This window comes from Etheostoma spectabile, chromosome 20 (genome assembly GCF_008692095.1).
Source record: "Etheostoma spectabile isolate EspeVRDwgs_2016 chromosome 20, UIUC_Espe_1.0, whole genome shotgun sequence".
Classification (NCBI taxonomy): domain Eukaryota; kingdom Metazoa; phylum Chordata; class Actinopteri; order Perciformes; family Percidae; genus Etheostoma; species Etheostoma spectabile.
In genome coordinates, this window is record NC_045752.1 from 19159986 (window position 1) to 19181473 (window position 21488).

Genomic DNA, 21488 nt, shown 5'->3' on the forward strand with positions numbered 1-21488 from the left:
ATAAATCCAGACGGACAATAAACTGTAAAAATGGCCTTAGGTCTCAGAAGGTTAACAGCAACACATAGGTGTAAAATTAACAAAACAGCTTCCATGAACATCTTTTTTTTCTTTTCTTTTTTAAGTCTTAATGCATTCTTTCCTGTGTTCTCACTAAACTGATTGCCGGGACACTTGCTGTCAGTTTCCCTCTCACTGATCACTGGTCAGCTGTTAGCTATGCATGCCTGCTGCTCACTGATCCTGGAAATGCTGAAGGTTAACACAGGCATTTGATCTTGTCTCTGTTGCTAACGGTGATGAAGATGAATATTCCTCCTGCCATATCCTCAGTTAATGGAAATGAACATCTTCCAATGTGATGGTTTACCGCTCTAAAAGCCTTCTGAACGGACCTCACCCACTGCACATGTCACCATGACGTTACCAAAGAAGAACGACAAACAAAACAGAGTACTGATTTAACTGGAAAGAAAAAAACTCTTTTTTTAAATATAGAAATATTTCAAATACTATAAAGTACTGAGAATGCATTATGACCCTATGCTGCTAATGCATCACTAATGGCTTCTCATGACAAGGTTGTACTTGGGCAAAGATTTTCCTGATGAGTGAAAATAAAAATAAAGATGTCCCAAACATAAACATAATTATGGAGCCCCAGAGGTCACATGGAGGAAAAAAAACAACAAAGAATAAAAAAAAAATAATAATGTACTGGGGACAAACATTGAACTCAAGATCTCGAGTTTAAAAAACGAGATTTTTTTAATTTTTCATATATTTTTCCTACATGTCACCTCCAGGGCTTCGTATCCCAGTACGAGTATATTTTAAAATATTTTTTTCTTTTTTCTGTTCTTTTTTTCTCCATGTCAAAGGCAAGCTCTCGCAAATAAAACTCGAGATTTTGCAAAACAAAGTCAAGATCACGCAAAAGTGTTTGTCCCCAGTACATTTTTTTTTTCCTTCATGTCACCTCCGGGGCTCCATACATAATTATGTTAAAAAATACAAAAATAAAATACAGAACCAGCAGTTACAGTATAACAAATACAATTTTCTACAGGATAGGTATATTTTTCCCAAGTCTATCTCACATCAAAGTTTCCATCCGATACATTGGGATTTTTTGACAATGGACTTTAATGTTGTTTGTTACGTAGACTCGATTGAGAAGGGAGTCACTCACAAAACCGCACCACAGTTCAGAATAAAAAGTGGGATAAGCCTTAAGGAGAGGGATGAAAAAGGGGCGGCGATAGCACGGGGTAGTGGTGGGGCTGGGACGCCTGGGACCCCAGGGGTCAAGACTCAGGGTGGGTGTGAGGCTCGATGAGCTTCATCATCCCACCCCGGGGTTAAGGTCCAGGATCTTCTTGTTTGGAGATGATGGTGTGAACCGCTGAGCTGTCGTGATGTCCTACTAAGTGGGGAAAGAGGAGAAAATAAAGGGGTTGGGGGCGGGGGAGGGTTGTGAGAACTGAGACGACCGGGAGACAGTGAGGGTTAGACACATATTTTTAACACTGCTACCAGGAAGCAAAAGTTATGCCCTTGCCTACAACTCACAAAACATGGTAAAGGTGTGTGTGTGTGTGTGTGTGTGTGTGTGTGTGTGTGTGTGTGTGTGTGTGTGTGTGTGTGTGTGTGTGTGTGTGTGTGTGTGTGTGTGGTTGGGGTTAACTATATAATAGCGGTTAAAATGTACTCCCAGTGTTAATAGAAAACACTGTGTGGCTTAACGTGTTCACCCTTTGAACTCTGAAACAGAAATGCTCCACCAGTGCCTACTTTTGGTAGTGTTGCCTATTGTGATGTCACTTCTTGGGAGTATCTTCAAATGCTTTCTACCCCTGACATCAGTAAAACCTTAGCTTAAAGGATTTGTAAACGATCAACCCTCATCATCATTGACATTGTGTCATACATAAATCCAAAATACGACCTGTTTCACAGATTTCTAAATGTTGAAACATGAAAAAAATCATTCTTTACCCTCCAAAAGTTATTTTAACAATGTAAATGTCTGAGTTTTTGAGATAAGCTCCTTTTCATAGGCAGAGTGTAAAAAGGGGGTTTTGATCATCTTTTTCTGCAATAGAATGGTGTCACATGGTTTTGCACCGGATGTCACTTGACGTAGTGATGTCATCCCAGGCGTAGGATGACAGATGTACAGTGTAATGTCTGGAATGACAGAAGCCTTAGCTTTCTACTGCAAACAATGGTTTTTATTTGAGAGGGATATAAACAGGATCATGTAAACCATGATCTCCCGCTGCCGGGACTCTTAGCCATGTCTCCAATCGTTAAGTTGTATCATCTTTATTTCCTGGTTCACTTGGACGCCTGTGACTTCTCCACTTCTGTAAAATGTGTGACAGCAGGACAGGCTTCACCATTACACTAAAACAAAAAAAGGCGCAGACTTCAACCATAACTGGACACACAACACACTGTAAGCTGTGTAGTTCAGGAGACTGGGGCCTGCCCTGTTGGTGAAATATTGTGGAACTCAGACACAGGTGAGGTATTATTTTGTACTTCATTATGAACTGGCGTCAGCCTTTTCATCATGCTGTTGCCGTGCTGAGCAGACTTTGAGGGTAACCGATTGAACTTCTGACAACCTCCCATTACACATCTCCTCTCACAAAACTCTGCCGCCGCTTTGTTTGCCTCCAACCCTTCATCACAAATCCCTTCTCGTTTGGATAAAGTCACATTTTTTACCAATTCCATTCCTATCCAACGACGCATGTAATCTTTACCTATGACATTTAACCTGACAGACACTTGCTTCTGCCCATGAAGGATGAAACCCATTTTAAGCCTTCAGGAAGATTAGGTTTGTACTCAGAAGGTGTATTTTGCTACCCTGGAAATCCAGAGTTCTCGCAAGAGCACAATTTGAATTTCCTCAGCGAGTTACTCTGGCATCGAGCAACGCTGCTCAATAACTATGCCCTTGTAGCCAAGCTGAACCAATCACATCGGTATATCTGATGTAGGCGGAGCCAGAGGCAAGCTAAACCCATTACGACAGTTTAATCTACCAGTTAGCTCCTATGGTGGCTACGCGTATGAGGCTCTGGATTGGTTGTATTGTTATCCAATTGCGTGTAGTTCAATTTACAAATGCACGCTTGGTGCCGCCCCTCGAGATGGGTGACTTTCATTACTCAATGCCACACCCTCAATCTTTTGAATTTGGGTCTGGATTTCCAGGCTAGTATTTTGCAGACTTCTTAAAACAGATTAACATGAACTGAATTACTCACTTAAGGAAATGCACTGCAGTGGTTTCAAGTGAATCTTTTATTCAATTCAATTTTATTTATGGTATCAAATCATAACAAGTTATCTTGTGACACTTTACAGATAGGAGGTCTAGACCACACTCTATAATTTACAAAGCCCCAATAATTCTAGTAATCCCCCCAAGAGCAAGCATTTAGCAGGACAGTGGTGAGGAAAAACTCCCTTTTAGGAAGTGTCTGACGGGGCCCGTTGGGGGGGTGATGCACAATGGCAATAATAGTCACAATAAAAGATAATGTCGTTCATGTCATAGCAGGGCGCTGCAGGGCGTTACAGGGTGTAGCGTGGCATAGCATTATGCTTATTATCATTATTAAATTATGTAAATGTTTCCAAACTTTCAAACTGCCCTGGCCTCCTACAAGTTGTTTTAAACTCTATGATACACGTTTTACATAAGAGACAGAAGAGGAGTGCTATTCATGACAATGCACCCCGTCCCACTCACACACTGTAAACTATTATACTGTAGAGTGTATTCATTTGATTCCCGCCACGGCTGCGCTCTCACCATGACGCATTTGGTCCTGGGACCCATGTTGCATACCTCAGGCCCTTGTCTAAACAGGAAAAGAAGTTTGAATCAGGAGTCCTTTGTAGTGGATATGTTTGGCGGGCAGCCAGCCAACTCGTCTTGGTGTCACAGCTCTGCAGGGAGGAGGAGGAGGATCCTGATCCAATGACGGGCTGCTTCACTGGCTCTGTTTACATGTGCTGACGATTCTGCTCCCAACCTCTTTTCTCATGTAACCTGGCTCTGGCTTGACTCATGGAAACAGAGGCAGGTTAGGGAACACATATTCAGTGGGAACATTTAGATTTCATGAAGTACAGGAACAGTAACAAAACATGTGGACACATCAAGACATAAGAGGTGAGGTATTTCATCTCAGTAGTGGGCAATCAAAACTTTTAAGGAGACCGGATTATCCTGCTAATCATTGTTTGCTCAATGCATTCATGAAGGAATGTGGGTACGATGTAGTATCCAAAAATAGATGCACAGCAATTTGCATGATTTTGTATGAAACTAGGCAACCGCCGGCTGGTCATGTGACGCCAGCTACTGAGCTCCGTGATGCTGAGCGGGAGTTGGCAGTTGCCCTTTCAGGGGCCACGGCAGTTGAGTTTAGCCTAGAAAAAGTGAATGTTGTGCGGCGACAAAAGTTAAGTACAGGCACCAAAACAAATTGAGCATAGAGTAAGTGTTCTTGTGTTCTGAATGACACACACACTTTCACCCCTCCCAAAGGCAAAACTCAATCAGCCAATAATCAACAAGGTCCAGTTTGTGGTATCTGGTGGAGTTTTAACCCTTGTGTTATCCTTCGTGTCACGGGCACTTGTTATTTAAAGCGTTTGAATGCAGGATGGGTCTCGGGACCTTGGCGGACCAGGTCATGATAGCAGAAAAATACAATTGAATACAGGACGGGTCTAGGGGACCCAAAGGATGAGATTAGGCGAGTGGGAAAAGCGTTTGAATCCAGGAAGGGTCTCGGGACCTTGGAGGACCAGGCCATGAGAGCAGAAAAATACGATTGAATACAGGACAGGTCTAGGGGACCCAAAGGACGAGATGATGGTTATGGGAAATGCATTTGAGTGCAGGATGGGTCTCTGGGACCCCATAGGACAAGATCAGGGGTAGTGTGAACACGTTCGACTGCAGGAAGGTCTCTGGGACCCCAAAGTGCAAGACCCCCGCCGGTTCCCGTGAAAGGACATCACTTAGTACGTGAGGGTCCCCGGGGACCCGAAGCTCAACGCCAGGCCAATACAAAAAGTCAAATAAGCTGAACGGCTCCCAAGGGTTAAAACTCAGCGCGAGTGAAATTGGTGGAGAACAAATTCCATTGTCACTGTCTTTAAAGTTCATTAAATCTCTCCAAAAAGTCAATAATCACTACAATAACAATAATTCCCTGGTGCTGCTTTCTTTCCATTGCTTCATAGGCTACTTCCACAAACTCGTCAATATAATATCTTGCTAAAAAAGTGTGATTTACACCGCTAATATAAAAATACAGTCCATTTAATGGAGACCTGGAGTTTGGATCATGGCTGGATCTTTATTATCATGCAAACCGGGTTCAGAAAACAGACTACTCGAAATGTGATCATCTAGTGACTTTTGTAATAGCGTCAGGGATCTTCAAATCTTAAATATATCGTCTTCACTAGAGACAAATAATTAGAAAAAGATGTGGAGGAATCAGCAGGCGGCCACACATTTTTCACATGTTCTGTTCTTTGGCTAGGCAGGCCTTAGGGCAACATGAAGCTTCAATCACAGTCCAAACGGTGTAGGTGGACTGCATCTTGAAGCAGACTATATAGAGGATAATTCCTTAGGTCATGTAAACTTTGTTTCTGTAGATACAGGCCTGTTTAAGATCTGACACACACTCAGCTTCTGGCAAGGAAAGACACTTGTGGAACTTCCGGCAGTTTCCTTTTCCAAAACTCTTGTGTTTTGACAAGAAATTCTTTTTGTGAGCCACTGTTTGAAATGTGGGACTGTGTACACAGTGTGAGTCTGAACGCCTGCAGCCCTCCGCTGCTCACACACCGGCTCCAACGGTGTCTTGCGGTTCTCAGGTGGTTACTGTTTGCGCTGACACGGCAAGTGATTTTTTAATTCAATATGGAAAACGAATGTATGAGAGTGGCATCAACATGAAGGGATGTTATCACCCAGTATGTTTGCAGAGTACACTGGCTTATCAGAGCTGCAGTGCCTTGTAATGAACGCTTAAGAAAACACATCCAAACCACTGAGTGGGTCTGATTTAGATAACAGACAAAGGAGAAGAAATGTAAAGAACCAGAATACTGTTGCACTGTTTCCTAAGAAAACACAAATACCGGTCCTTCCAAAATAATGTGGAGTTTTTTTGTGAATGTTGCAGGCAAAAATGCAACGGAATATGCAGGATATTTATGCAATTTTATGCAATGATATTGCGGGAACGCAAAATTTTGTTACTTTCTGCTAAGATATATGTGTCTTCTTTGAAACAAAATGATGGGATGTGGAAATCAGCAATTTACGCGGTGAAAGTGCGGCGTATTGGAAAAAAATGCGGCCCCCGCATGAATATGCGGACTTTGGCTGATCTTGTAATCTTGTAATCACGTTTTTTCTGGAGGGACTGAAATACAAAACAGTTGGGACGTGGTTTCCGCCATCCAAGAAAAAAAAAAAAAGGATTTGTAAGCTCACATTTTTGTTGGACACGGTTGAGGAATACATTATTAGGTGTTCTTATTCTTATACCACACCTCATAAATCTACAGCTAACAATACGAATGACACGGGCAGCCTGCTGCCTTCTGACCACACCAGATGCTTCACTTTGAGGGACAATTTGTCAGTGTTGCCCTGAGCAACCTGTTAAGGGCTATTTTGGGCTCACAACCAGCCACAATGAAGCTCTCAGTTGGGCATTTCCTGGTAACTCCGACCGTCGCCATCTTGGCGGTGCCTGACGTCAGCTAATAAAAAGCATGCAGTCGATGCTTGTTTACTGCGACGGCAGCCAACTGTCATTAAAACTTAATTATACATAACTTTAAGCCTGAATATAATTTACATGGGTGAATTCTAACAAAAATAAATTACCCCCTTACCCATCTACAGTTGTCATGAACGGGGGGGACTTAGCTGTAGAGACCAAAAGCATTTTTTGTACCAGGCTGTAAAGATGTTTATTTCTGCTGTAAAGTTGGGCATTTTAACATGGGAGTCTATGGGGATTGACTCCAGATTGGAGCCAGCCTCAAGTGGCCACTCGTTGAACTGTAGTTTTTGGCACTTCTGTGCTGGCTTCATTTCATCGCATAGGAGGTTACACCAGAAATGTACGTCCACTAAAAAAGCTTATTTTTTGTGCCACTGACAAGCTCAGAAAGTATCTGACAACTTTATGGAAAGGACTCTACAGATATTTTTTTTTTTACTTTTCACTGGATCCGGGGTGGTAAAGATCTTAAAGTTATCAATAAAGTCAGCTACATATAGATTTATGTTTTGGGCACATGCCAAAAACTTTAAAATAATTTGTCCTCAATGGTGCGAACCTCAAGAATCAATTCACATGGGTAGGCACATTTATTGACATTTTGAACCTGTTAAGAGGCTAAAAACACGTTTAAAACTTGCCCTGTTTCAGCCGGTTGGGTGCTAACTCTAGCAGGAGGATAACTCGGTGTGGGCAGCACCGATGGTTTTAGTTTCTCTCTCCACTGACAGCACTCCACATTTAAAAACTACAGAGATATGTGTTGAAATCAACTGGAAATCTCCTTTAAGCTGCTCACTAATAAGAAGGAGCTGACTCCATTACAGTACTTATGACACTCCATGTTAATTGCAGGCTCCGAGGCAAAGCGCAGCACAGGTGTAGGTCATCATTGCAGCTGGCTTTGGTTGAGCCTTGAAAGTTCAGTGCAGGGAGATAAAAGTTGAAATCATTTGTTCTTTCAACGCAACGCTCATCAGCAAATTCCCAGGGTAGCGCTTCCTCCGAGATGTCGCCACCGCTCTCCCCATGGGAAAACAATGGCACCACAGCCAGCGCAGAGCGGTTTTAACATGGATCATGTGTAGCTTGGCTTGAACGGCTTCCAATAAAACACTTGGAGGAGGTTGTGCCAGCTGCCTTGTTTGTTAGCACACGTTCATTTCCTGAAATTTTCCTGGAATTTCCATTTTCCAATTCCAAGCAATTTTCATCAGGCTTTGCTTAAAGATGACAGTGACTTCTACTTTTGACATCATTTGTGAAATGAGTAATTGCTTCCTCAGCTTTTCACCATGACAGATAAGGTGATGTTACTGTGGGTGGCATCCTCTTTTTTGTGCTGTTATGTCCGTTAGAAGAAAGTGAAGAGCGGGCAAAGAGAGGGGACCAATGTGCACCGCAAACTCAGGCGCCAGAAGTACCAATGACTCCCAGTCTCTCAGACTCTGACTGCCGATTCTACCCACTGTCAATGTCTGAGATGTATGGCTTATGAAGAGCCCGGCACACACCCTGGCTCCTTGATCTGTTTGCCTCTTTAACCCCGCTTGAGAAAATCCCTTTACAGTGTCACTCTTTGAGGGCCGTATTCCCAATTGAGTCACTGGTGGTCATACTGGGTAGGCGTCAGCAGGGCGTAGACGGGCAAGTCACACTCACGCCACCCGCTTCATGTTTGAGTTTCAGTCGCAGGAAGTCAACATCAGTGAATGGAAGTTTACTGAACCAGTACAAATACTGACTGACTGCTTTGATCGTAGTTCAAAAGCTTCAATTTCAAATGAATCAACATTAAGTACTCTAAGTGACACTTATTATGCAACACTTACAGGTTATAAGCCCTGCTGCGGATGTTGTATGGTACTGAAAGTGATTTTTAGAGCCAACCTCTCTGGGGGCTCTTATATTTACACTACCTCTATTTTGACTACATATTTCTGTCTTATAGTTATACAGGTTTTCTCTAAATGGATCACTGAAGTGGCATTTCACCTTAAACTACTTTTGTGCAGCTTTTGTGGCAAGACATACAGTCCAGGCAACACATTCTCACTCCCATCTCGTAAAATACTGATGCTTGGTCAGGTGCCATTTTCATTGTTGTATAACACGCGCTTGGTCTTCTCCTTTAGAGTCATATAACACGCGCTTGTTCTGGACTATTGGCGTCCCTTTTGACGCTGTTCGGGCCGGCTTACGGTTCTGTGACTTGCAGTAACAGGACGGTTGGGTTAAGGAAAAGCTTGTGTGTGGGCTTAGGGTTCCATGACTCACGGGAACGGGACGGTTTGGTTCTGTTGACTTTTTGTCGGTTTAACTCAACTGTAACTGACGTCTCATGGAGCTGTGTAGCCGGTGTTACGTGACCAGCTGGCGGTCGCCTAATTCTGCAGAATATTGTACAAACCCTTTCATGATGTGTTGGGTAATTATGAGTCAACAGTCAGTGGTGAAGTGTGGGTGTTGGGTGCCATGAAACTGTAGGGGCTATACTTTAACTTTTGTGTTGTCTTCCCGTCAACCATCATCGCTTTTTCAACATTTTTGTCACTTTTTCAATGTTGGTAGTGCCAATTTTGATGTTTTTTGGCATTTTCAGCGCTTATTTCGAAGGTCCATTTTTTTGTGATAAAAACACTGAAAACGGGTCAAATTTGACCCGAGGACAACATGCGTGTTTAACCTACAGGTGACATGAACAAAACCAAGTTATGTGCCGAAAAGGCACAAGCTTACCAAAAGGAAATAGAGTGAGCCATCTTGGACATTTAGACATCAGAACAGGCCTGGCCAATCCCTTACTGAGGTGGCAGGGGCCAACAGTCAGAGATGACCTGAAAGAGGGAAGCAGAAACAGGTCAAAACAACGGGTACTGTCATACAGCCCAGGGCCATGTTAAACAAGACAAAGATCCATCATATAGCCTAGAGCATTGAGAAACTTATAACATGACTGATCTGGCAGGTCGTTCTGTGTACAGATGTTGTGATTTTTTGTTCATGGTGGCAGCAACAGGCTGGGTGTTATTTTATATTGTTCTTATTGTCAACTAGTACAGAAAAATACTACATCGGTGCATTGGATGGGGTCATGCAGGTCAAAAAGTTGCAAAGAATACTCCCGCACACTGTCTAACTTGCAAAAACTATATAAAGTTTTAATGAAAGTACCGAAATGTTGTTGTACAAAAATGACATACATTAAATGGGCAAGGAAGGGCAGTATGATTAAAAACCCAACAATGTATTGAATATTCATATTCAATTTTCTATAAAAGAAAGTTTAAAGAAAGGGATATAAAAGATGCAAACGATGTGGTGTGTCTGATTGTTGGTGTCGTTTTTAGTTAATCTCTATTTGGTGCTCCATTGAGAAAAGTAAGGCGGTAGGACAATGAATGTGGTAAATGAATATGTGTATTTATGGTCTGTTTCAGCTAAAGCTGAAGTCTGGAAAGGGAGACTGACGTCTGATGAGAGCTCCAAGAGCTGATAAGGAGGTGCTGTCTAGACGGGATAAAAGACTAGGGGAGGGGTCAGCTGGTCCTTGCTCATCATTCTTATACTTCTTTCCCCTTAATCTTATCTTTGTTAAACTAAACTGAATGCCATAATATTCACTGGTCTTTGTGGAGTTACGTAAGCCAAGCCCATGCAAGTGTAGATGATACAAAAACTTCATGATCCTTTATGATCAGAAAGCCCAACAAGCTCTCTGGTTTATCAGTTTAAAGTACACTACAGACTGGATTCTCGGAAGGGGTGTAGCACGTGTTGAAGTTGCCATGAACCTGACACTGCTGTTTGTGTTATGGTTTTTTGTAGAAAAAAAAAAATTAATTCAAATCATTTTAATTTCCATTTCATTGATAGTGTCATATCATAACAGGAGTTATCCTGGGACACTTTACAGATAGAGTAGGTCTAGACCACACTCTAGGATTTACAAAGACCAAACAATTCCCCCCCAGTGGCGGGGAAAAACTTCCTTTAAACACGCAGAAACCTTGGACAGCGACCACCTGCCGCTGCCACTTGATTTATGATTTCATAATAATTATAGCAGTTGGCATGATCTGCAGTGGCAATTATAGTACCAATAAAGATAATACAACTACGATTAGAAATAGTAGTAGTATTTGTGCAGGGCGTAGCAGGGCGTAGAGCAGGACCATGGCAGCAGCTGCCACCTCAATCCAAGGAATCTGCAAGGCGAGAAGGCAAAAGGACTCTGGGAAAGAAGCTCCCCGGAGCTAAGTTAGTAGCATGCAGTAAAGAGACATGAATGAATACAGATGGAGAGAAAGAGAAGGAAAGAGTAACTCAGTGGTTAATTTCAGGTCCCTCGGCAGTCTAAAACTATAGCAGCATAACTATTAATGGTATGGAATTAATCGTTTCTTAGACCAAAATTAAGATAAAAAGGAGTTTGTAGGTTCAGCCCAGCCCATTGACCGGCGTTAGCCATCCACATAGCTGTGTGTGTGGCCGGGAGAGAGTTTTCTAGTTTCATTTCAAAATAAAAAATAAATGCAATCCACTTCACATCCTCAGACAAGTAAGACAAATCAAGTGGGTAAAGCTGCATTCTTTTAAGTACCAGTTTCCCACTTTGTCCCTGTGTGAATTGCTTTACGTTACTGTCTTTATGTACATATGGAATTCACTTTTTCACGCTGATCATGTCTCTGCCCAATCTGTAAAGCGTGGGGGGAAAAAACTAAATACACAATGCCATGTCATGTCAATGCCTGTCATGGAAGCATTTACGAACTGTATATATGATACAACATTTTTCCAACCAGGGATAGCTTGGAGAAAAATATAAAAAACTGATATTTGTTACCCAGAGTCTCATGGATCTGTCTTTGTAACAAAGATTGTCTTGGCTGCAACTTGTAGATGGATAAACCCAGTATCTGGTAAACCACCTAGATTGTGTAATAAAAAGGCATTTTCAGATTTTAAACATTCCTTTACCTTGTTGGAGCACATGCACAGGTCCTTCTCAAATGTAAAATATGATCAGTGTTGTTTGGCTGCTTGTCAGCAGGCGTCTCATCAGGGTTGATGTTTCTTCCCATTGTGTTCCCATGCATGTGTTTACAGATCTGTCCACTGGCTAGTGCTGTTGCTAATCAGTCAGAGCCTCTGCTTTCAATCACAGTATGTGCTATCCACAGCACATTAATATCAATACTCACAGAACCACATTTAACCCTTGTGTTGATGCTTTTTTTCAATGTTTTTATCTTTTTTGTACGTTTTAGTTCCCTTTTTTCAACTTTTTATTACAGTTTCAACACTACCTAACATTAACTTGTTAACTTTAGTTTTACAGTTATTTTTGTAATTTATGGTCAATGAAACTCATTTATAGGAAATTATACCAAATGTTTGAGTTAGAAAAGCAGAAATGAGGAATTATTTAGAATAAAATTAAAGGAATGGATGTTGATGGATAATCACAGACTGGAAAATGTCAACTGTTACTCAATACTATCTGGAAACCACTTCAATTTGTTTTCCAAATGCTATAAAATTGAATAAGACACCCAAAAATTAATGAAACTAGAGATTTGTACTTACCAAACAGCGGTGTCTGGAATCAATCATGTTATTTCAAGTAATTATAATTGATTAGTTAAAAAGAACATTGATATAGGAAAACGGGCCAATTTGACCCAAGGACAACATGAGGGTTAAACTTTTGTCAAATTTTAATTTTACAAGAAAAAGTACAAGTAAGATGAAATATCCATCCTTCAAATTAATCAATCTGAAAAAGAAAACTTATTTTGACTTAGGCTGCTCACAACTCACATTGTCTATGCCAGTGTTAAAAGGGGTGACATGCAGTGGTGGAATGTCTACATTTACTTAAGTAGTGTACTTAAGTAGAAAGTTGATCTTGACAATTTGATATGGTCTTGATGTCCGAGGTAACCAAGCATGTGGGGTTGCCATCAGTCCCCTGGGAAGGAAGGATGGAAGAGGCTCAAGAGATGAACAGACCCAAATATGCATCTCCTGTAGCAGAGTGGAAGTTGGCTGCAGGGGCTCCGCGGGGCGATCTACACAAGGGGTCCTGGGACTCTTAGGGATCTGTGGACTGTAGAGACAAAGACTTATCAAGAATATCTTGGAAGCCACTTAAAAGGTTTCTTGTTGGCTCTGAATTTAGAGGGATGACGAGTGGCAAAGCAAGTTACTTGGACACAAGAGGGGCCCTGGTCAAACCTGTCTGGGTCACCCAGGTTAGGGTGTCTGATGATAAGACCTTAAACATGTGACGACCCCGGGTCCATCACTGACGATGTGTCCAGGTTGCACAGCAAGGTGTATTATGTGACTGAGGTTCTTGTACTGTACTTCCGTACCTTAACTTTATGAACCTTTATACTAACCTAACCCTATTCCACTACATCTCAGAGGTTAAGATTGTACTTTTTACTGCCCTAAATATATCTGACAGCTTTAGTTGTAAGTGACTTTTCAGACTAAGATTTTACTTACAAAGGTTATGATGAATTTATAAAACATGGCAGTCGCCCAAACAGTATGTGAAGTACTATATTGGTGGTAGGTGAGACATCAGTACCACCGGTAAACTACCAAAGGGCTGCTGAGATAAGACCATGGACCCTGACCGACTGGTCTCACCCGGCTAGCGGGTTCTAACATCTCCAGCTCCATGTTCTAGAACACATTATCGTACAGATTGAACGTTTGTAAAATCGAAACGGTAAATCCCTTGGTTGTAGAATGAAAAAGATAACAGTTGAGTGTCTGACTCTATATCCTTTGCCATTGGCGCTGGTTCGTGTCAAACCAAATGTCAACCAAACAAGCCATGTTGTAATTTTCTTACATCCTCTTACAGGTTTGTTTATAGCCTACATGTCCACATTAACTAAAAATGCAAAGAAGAAAAACGGTAAATGTTCCTTCCATGTTTCTTTTTAGATTTTGACTTCCGATATAATTTCAGAGTCAGAGCCATGTCCTGATAGTGATTAGCTGTAGTGCTGGCAGGTCCCGCTGAAGTCACGCAGAAGATGAAAATCTCTGTGAATGTTTTGTCTGTGATCCTAGTGACCACAAAGACTCAATCCAGTGTTATGAAAGCCACTTGTTGCTATGCACATCTGCCTGTTTAGCTCTAAAAGCATCTCAAATGAAAACTAAGTGATTTTATAATACATTCTGCATGTTTTCATTCTGGCTCTGTCAAATCCAGACAACTACAATGTGATGCAGACAGTTTTTCAGGCACTCAATTCAATAAAAGAATTCCTCCATCTTCCTGTGAGACGTTTTTTTCTCCTTCTGTGAAGGTTCGGAGGCCCGGCTATTGTCATTCAACCAGCTCTTAAATGAGAGATATCATGTGTATTAAGCATTTGTAGTTCTTCAGAAAGCTCTCTGTAAGTAGCCTTACTGGATAAAGGGCATCCCTGCTCTTTATCAAAGTTATTCCCTCAGCAGTGAGCCCTGTCAGAGAAGCTATAAAACACTGTCCTCTGCTGACTCTGTCCTTTTTCTCTTTTCCTCTTTCATTTTATTCTGAACCATTCAGAAACCAAGATACCGGGGCGTTTTTTACAGCAAAATGACATGATGGAGGGTAGACTTCTATTTCCATAATTTACTCAATTGTATCATGAAAAAACGCTCTGTGTTGTGGATTTTGGTGAGAACGAGTTTTAAGAAAACACAATTTTACCTTAACCTGACAAGTCTTATGCAACATCTTGTTTAGATAAAGCTACACATTTGATGTACTCTTCTATATCTGCAAACCACAATTAGGAGCCATGAGAACACATTGGCAGCTTGTTTTTAATATGGTCTATAACCTCTGTATGGCCTATAACCTCAGAAAAACATATTTTCTCGAACCTGGCATCACCAAACTAATTTATATGTTTTCCTGGTAATAGGGCAGGGTGACATATAAAATCAAATATCACACTAATTTTGCCCATATACCTCCATATCAAAATTGAGATGACATTGCAAAACAATTGACAAGTGGTGCTTTCAAAAAATATTTAAGATTTGTGATGAATGCTCATGACTAAGTGGATAAAAGGTTCATAGAATGTCATCACTTTACTGTATTGTAGCCTTTAAACCCTGGAAAAGACAACACTTATGCCATATTAAAATATGAAGATATCCAAAATCTTAGGCAAAATCTAGTCTCACATCATAAAATAGATACATTGCACAGCTCTAGTCTAAAACCTTACAGTTCATTTTCGATTTTCAAGGGCGTTATCAATGGTGTAGACCATAATGCTTGTGGATGCAATATAACAGACCTATAACCCATTAGAGCTCTGTGCCACACAACACATGAAAGTTGGGGGCGGTGCTTAGTCCGTTTTCAAGCAGGAAACAAACGTCCAACACTTTCTTAAATCACAGCTAATCCACTAAAATATCCATCCATCCATCCATCCATCCATCCATCCATCTGGGGTCGGGTCGCGGGGGCAGCAGCTCCAGCAGGGGACCCCAAGCATCCTTTTCTGGAGCCACATTAACCAGCTCCAACTGGGGGATCCTGAGGCGTTCCCAGGCCAGGTTGGAGTAGTATCGCTCTGTGCAGACAGTTTTGGTTCTATTTGGCCAGGTTTTGAGATACCTCTCATTCTGTGGGTCCATGGAAGAATTCCATGAAATGAACACGGCCCCTTAAGTTAAGAAAAAGGGCTTGGGTGGGCGGGACGGCTGTATACAGCGGATGGGTTGGGTTTAGGAAAAGAACAATGGGTTGGGTTTAGGAAAAGAACAATGGGTTGGGTTTAGAAAAAGAACAACGAGACGGGTTTAGGAAAAGAACAACGGGACGGGTTTAGGATAAGAACGGGTTGGGTTTAGGAAAAGAACAACGGGTTGGGTTTAGGATAAGATAGGGTTGGGTTTAGGAAAAGAACAACGGGACGGTTGAGGAATTGTGACACACGGGACACGATATCCGGTCTCCTGAGAGAAAGTCATGTTGTTTGACCCATCCACCCTTCCTAATGTGGATTTTTGGGCTTTCATACAACTTGCTACCGTTGTTGCATTTAATGCTACGTCATCTTCTCATTGACTTTACCTTGGCATTGTTTTCCGTGGTGGCCTCTCATGCCATAACCACGTTATGCAGTGTTAATAGTTCGTGATCATTTCACGGAATTCAGTGAGACCAGGCTGCAAACAGCATAGCACAGAATAGGAATCGGTTTAGCTCCATCCAATCTAAGATAATTTAAGTAACCTACAGTGTTAAAATCCATACACAGTGTTTCCACTGTAGGCTAGGAGTGCCAGTGCCGTCTATTTTTACTATTTACCCATCTGCTATCACAATGTTCATGTTCTGGCTAAAAAAGTCCATGCAACAAAGATGAAGAAGTGGGAATTCTAACGAGTGAAAGGAACAATAAAGACCACCTGTGTTGTATTGTGGGCAGTTAAAGATGGAGCGCAGCTTTTCATGGACAGAGAAGGTGCCAGATTTTCCAGATGTCTACCATTGCTGTACAGATTTATTGGATGAGTTGAGTGTGAAGAGCATGTGAGAAACATGCTGTTTGCCAGAGGGGCTCAGTGCAAAGGAAACAGATGCAACAGAGGGCAACTTCATCAACATGGATGATGTGGTTGTTATTCTTTTGATACAGTGGGAATTCAGGGATTAAGCGAGCATTTTATCGTGCTAATTCTCTGATGTTAAAGTTTTAGTGCGTAACTTTGCACGGCCACAGAAGGCTTGTATCAAGTAGACACGTCAACAGTTTTGTTGTCAGTACTTAGAATTCCTCATGGGGGCAACAGAAACTACGCACTGTAGCTTTAAATCTAACAATATCATAATCAGCCAAATGTTTTTTTCATAGAATGGGTACATGTATAAAATGCGGCATATGCGGATAAATTAACAACTTCACTAAGGGTTCTTTTCTCTTTTTAACTTTATTACAAATGCCATGGCATAACCACAAGCTGGGAAAAGGTGATGTTATCGTTACCTGTCTAGGTCTTTAAAAGTTCACACGTCAATTTGAATCTAGAAGAGCTAAACACTCGGTTTTGCCAGGCCACAGGTAAATTGAGTGGGCTTACCTTTCATGCTAGCCTCGGCATTTCTTTGCTCCGTCATTGGCCAGCTTACCACGGATTTCAACCAACTGCGGAACGGCTGCGGATCGGCTCCATGCTCCGCTGTCCTTCAACACCCACTAGGTCTGGATTTGTTGTGGAACGGCTGTGACCATGACTTACAGCTGAAGTCACAAGGACCCACGAGATCTCGCAAAGTCACGTATGGTCGCGCGATATAACAGGATGTAGTTTCTATTAACAAAACCTCTCACCTGTTGACTTCTGGCCTGTCTCTGCCCATTATGACAATTTCAAGGTGTTGTGCAAGGAAATATGATCCGCTGTGGGCACGGTTGTATTTTATTTTGTAAAGTCAGAGTCGGAACGCAGCCGTTACGCAGTCTTTAAAAATACACACATTGACTTTAATGGAAACCTATTGACACCGAAAATGGAAAATTAGGGGTCAGACCTTGGTGCTGGTCGATCAGCTGCCACATGGAGTGGACCAAAAAACATTAACCCCACTTTGCCGGCAAAACGGGGGATTCAACTATTTCATCTCACAACACACTGAGCCACGAGTCATTTTTCCTCCGACTGTCTCAAAGTGTCCTCAATTTCCACTTTAGTCAACTCTGCAGCTGCGGTGACGCAGGTAAGCCACACCCACCTCAGCTTGTCAACCAATGAGATCATGATTCTGCTGTGCCGCAACACAAAGCTAGTGTTGGCAGATAATTTGGGGGAAAATGTTATGTTTCTGGAACAGCGTCCATGTTTTTCACCTTACGTGTAATCTGTAGAATATTCCATTGGTTCATGTTGATGACAATGACAGTTCATCATTTATTGTTCGGCGAATATCTGTTGGGCCATTTCAGACCACATTACAGGGCAGATAAATTTCTGTAAGGTTATGTGCGGGCTGGGTAATATATCGATATTTTATTGATATTGTATTACATTTTGGATATTGTCATGACAAGTTTTGTCCTTTCCTTGATTTAAAGGCTACATTGCAGTAAAGTGATGTAATTTTCTATCTGACTGTATTATTATTTGCCTTTACTCATTTAATCATTATATCCACACTACTAATTGTTATTTTACTATAATCTAAATGTGACAATATTTAGTCACGGCTCCAACTGTAAACCCTTCAATATCGTCACAATATCAACATTGAGGTTTATGGTCAGAAATATTGTGATATTTGATTTTCTTCATATCGCCCAGCCCTAGGTTGTGTTAACACACACGATTCGTTACTCCTACCAGTTAGTCACATGAGAACAGGGCATTCATCTTTGTAGTGTTTTAGTGTTAAATGCACTTAAGTGATCCCTGCTGTGTGTTTGTGTGTGTACACACTCCTGGCTCCTTTGGAGTGGTTAAGCAGCTAGTAAGAAGTATTCTTAAGAAGTCGGTGCTGGAGGATTCCCAACACACCTGCTCGTTTCATTGTGCCTACATTCTCTCCCCCAGGGGTCTGTGAGCTCATTACTGCAGACACAACTGCATCATAAATAAACACTGGTACATGCTTTATAAATTAAAAAGACAGCGTGGATAGTAGCAGGACCTCCCTCAAAGGAGCATATGTTACGAAACAACACAAAGTCCGGAGCACAGTTAATCACCTGCATGTCCGCACCGCAGTTCAGAAACCTACATGGCCGCCGTCAGGCCAGTTTATATACCTGGTTAAGAAGTCTGTAAATGTACACAATGATCATGACACATGGTTATTGGTCTACACTGAGTAACGTAACCATCACAAAGCTAGTTGTAGGAAGATAGTCATAGCATGTTGTAGGATAGGGTGACCATATTGTGATTTCCAAAAAAGAGGACACTCAGCCGGCCTCGAGACACAAATTCAGACTTCTCAGAGGTTGATGAACATGCTTTAGTATGCCTCAATGGTACAACATTAACTTATGTAATAAAATAAAATCTGTAACAACCTGAAAATCTCTTTTCAAATAAATAAATAAATATGAAATAATGTATATGACCTTTTCTGTGTCAGCTTCAAAATCCAGCTTCAACTAAATATCTCTTAAAACCTTTTCAATATTATCAAAGATAAGGTTTTTCTGTATCCATGTGAGCTTTAAGATCTCCGGCACCTTTGTTAGACACTGAAACAAATTTGCTAGCATAATATATAATAAAATATAATATATATATAAGACAGCTGCTCGGGAATTACGTCATGCAACAAAGTACCGTAGTATTGTGTGCAAAGCCAGTCAGTTTAAGAACACGCTTAATGCTAATGGTCCCATGACAAACAGTGAAAACCGGACATTTTCATGAATTTATAACAAAGCAGTCAGGTAAACGTGTGTTCCCTCATCTCAAAGTTACATGTTGGGAAATAACCTGTCCAGCTAACATTAGCACACCGAGCAGTTTATCCTTGTGGGTTGGTGTGTGCGTTGATCTCTTGTAAAGCCGGCGTGTGTGTGTGTGTGTGGAGAGTCTGTGGTAGAGCAAGTGAAGTGAAGGCAGTGAGTGAAAGCAATTAGCTTCGGAGCATGTAGCACTTGAGAGTCATAGTGGGAGAAACAAAGTGTCTCCGCCGTGTTTTCTGACCATGGTGGGAAATCTGTAGGAGGAAAAGCTACCCCTCTCCTTGATTTCATGTTTATTGAGAAAGAGAACCAGGAAATGCAACGCTACCAACCCATGGCCGAAGCTTAATTACATGTCGGGCTACAGCGTAGGGTCCGTGTCTCCACGTACCTAGTATGAAACCACAGCGTAGATTTAACACAGAAGCATAAATCCCGCTTAAGAATGTAATACAACTATGTATTACGTTTGATAAATGCCAACGTGCAACAGTGTTTATGAACGGCAGCTCAGAAAACATCGTGATCATGTGTGATTTAAGTGCAAGGTGGGCGATTTGGCCGGGTAATCCTCAGAGCAGAAAGTTAAAGAGAAGTGCTTCCATCACTCATTACCACTCCTGTGCTAAACCCTGAACCTCAACCAGTGGAGCTACTGAGTGCTCAACAGATCCCACTGAGTTTATACAATGCTTTGGTTTATAACCTGCAAAAGAAATGGCATTGCCATCCGCCTCGGCTGCTATTTAGCAGGGGGTAATTAATTAACAGTTAAATTCAACTCAGTTTTCATTAAGTCATAGTGTCAAATCCTAACAGGAGTTATTTCAGGACACTTTACAGATAGAGTAGGTCTAGAATACACTGTCATTTACAAAGACCCAACAATAACGTCATTTGCATTTGCCTCTATTCCACCACTCAACAGGTATTGGCATTCCACGCTCGTCATTGAAAAATAAACCGATCTAAAGATGCTCAGAAACACATTTCACACACAAAAACTCCATGAAAATAGAATGGAATAGATGTTTATTGTCATTGTTTTCAACAACAAAACACAATTTAGCGGCGCTCAATATGACAGTTAAATCACAGACAAACAGAAACAGGGTTTGTGTTTTTGAGAGGGGAGGGGTGGTGCTTTTGGAGCAGCTTTTTCTACTTGTACAGCAACAAAAGGCTTCATACTGTACATCTGTGTGAAATCTGTGTTTTCCTTTTAGACAAAGCAAGTGTGATGTTGGAGAAGGATAAAAAACAGCCAAATGCTTGACCTTAAGACTGCTGTCTGGCCATTTGTCAAACAGGCAAAAAACAAACTAAAGCTGCATGAAGGATGATGAATTGTTTGTTAAATAATATCCCTGGCACTTCTCTTTTCCACACTCGGGCTATCATTCTCCATTCCTATGGGACTGCCATCTACAGTGGCAACTCCTCCACACAGGTCAGGATTGGTCAGTGTGCTGTAGTTTTCCGCAGCTGTTCATGTGACAAGGCCGCCCGTTGACTGCCACGCGTGCACTGTATAAAGCTCTACAACACAGATCTATCATACCCTCAAAAGAGAACATATTTACTCGACATGAATGAAAACTGTATGTTTTGTAGGTAAACATCCTTAATTATCTTTGCTTTGGAAAGTTCCGGGGTCCTAGAGCATTTTTCACAAGTTAATCGTTAATGAGATCGATTGAAGTGATGTCAACACTGAGCTTTTGAAATGGCACAACCTGGATAAATGTTGTTCTTTCACCAGTCAAACACTTGATGAGTCGTTTTTTTTCTTGGCTTCATTGTTGGCCAGTTCTGACAGATGTGCTGATCTGGTGGTTTTCTCTTCAGGAGGTCACAGAGATTTGCATTTTACAGATGACTCCTGGTTTACAGTATCAGTGCTCTCTGAAGGCTTTCGTTTTGGGAAAGTTATCTTCGAACTTGTATTGTACTGCTTGTAATGGCCCTGACACACCGAGCCGACAGCTGACCGTTGGCAGAAAAGACAGTTGGACTGACCGCCTCCCCGAGTTGGCCCATAAAAGTTCCTCAGAACACGCCAAAACCGATGCCGACGGCAGCTGATTGGACAAACGCGTCACGTGGGTCTGGTTTCTCCAGAAATTCAAAGCCAGACAGTCATGGTGGCTTGTTCAGAATACAATCTCATATT

General features: G+C 41.6%; 1 long non-coding RNA gene across 1 annotated transcript; it reads left to right on the forward strand.

Moving 5' to 3' along the window:
- Window positions 1-3290: 3290 nt before the first annotated feature.
- Window positions 3291-10805, forward strand: LOC116670616 (uncharacterized). The gene is made up of 2 exons (XR_004327070.1): window positions 3291-3362; window positions 10741-10805. It is a non-coding gene; the product is annotated as an uncharacterized LOC116670616 (long non-coding RNA).
- Window positions 10806-21488: the final 10683 nt, after the last annotated feature.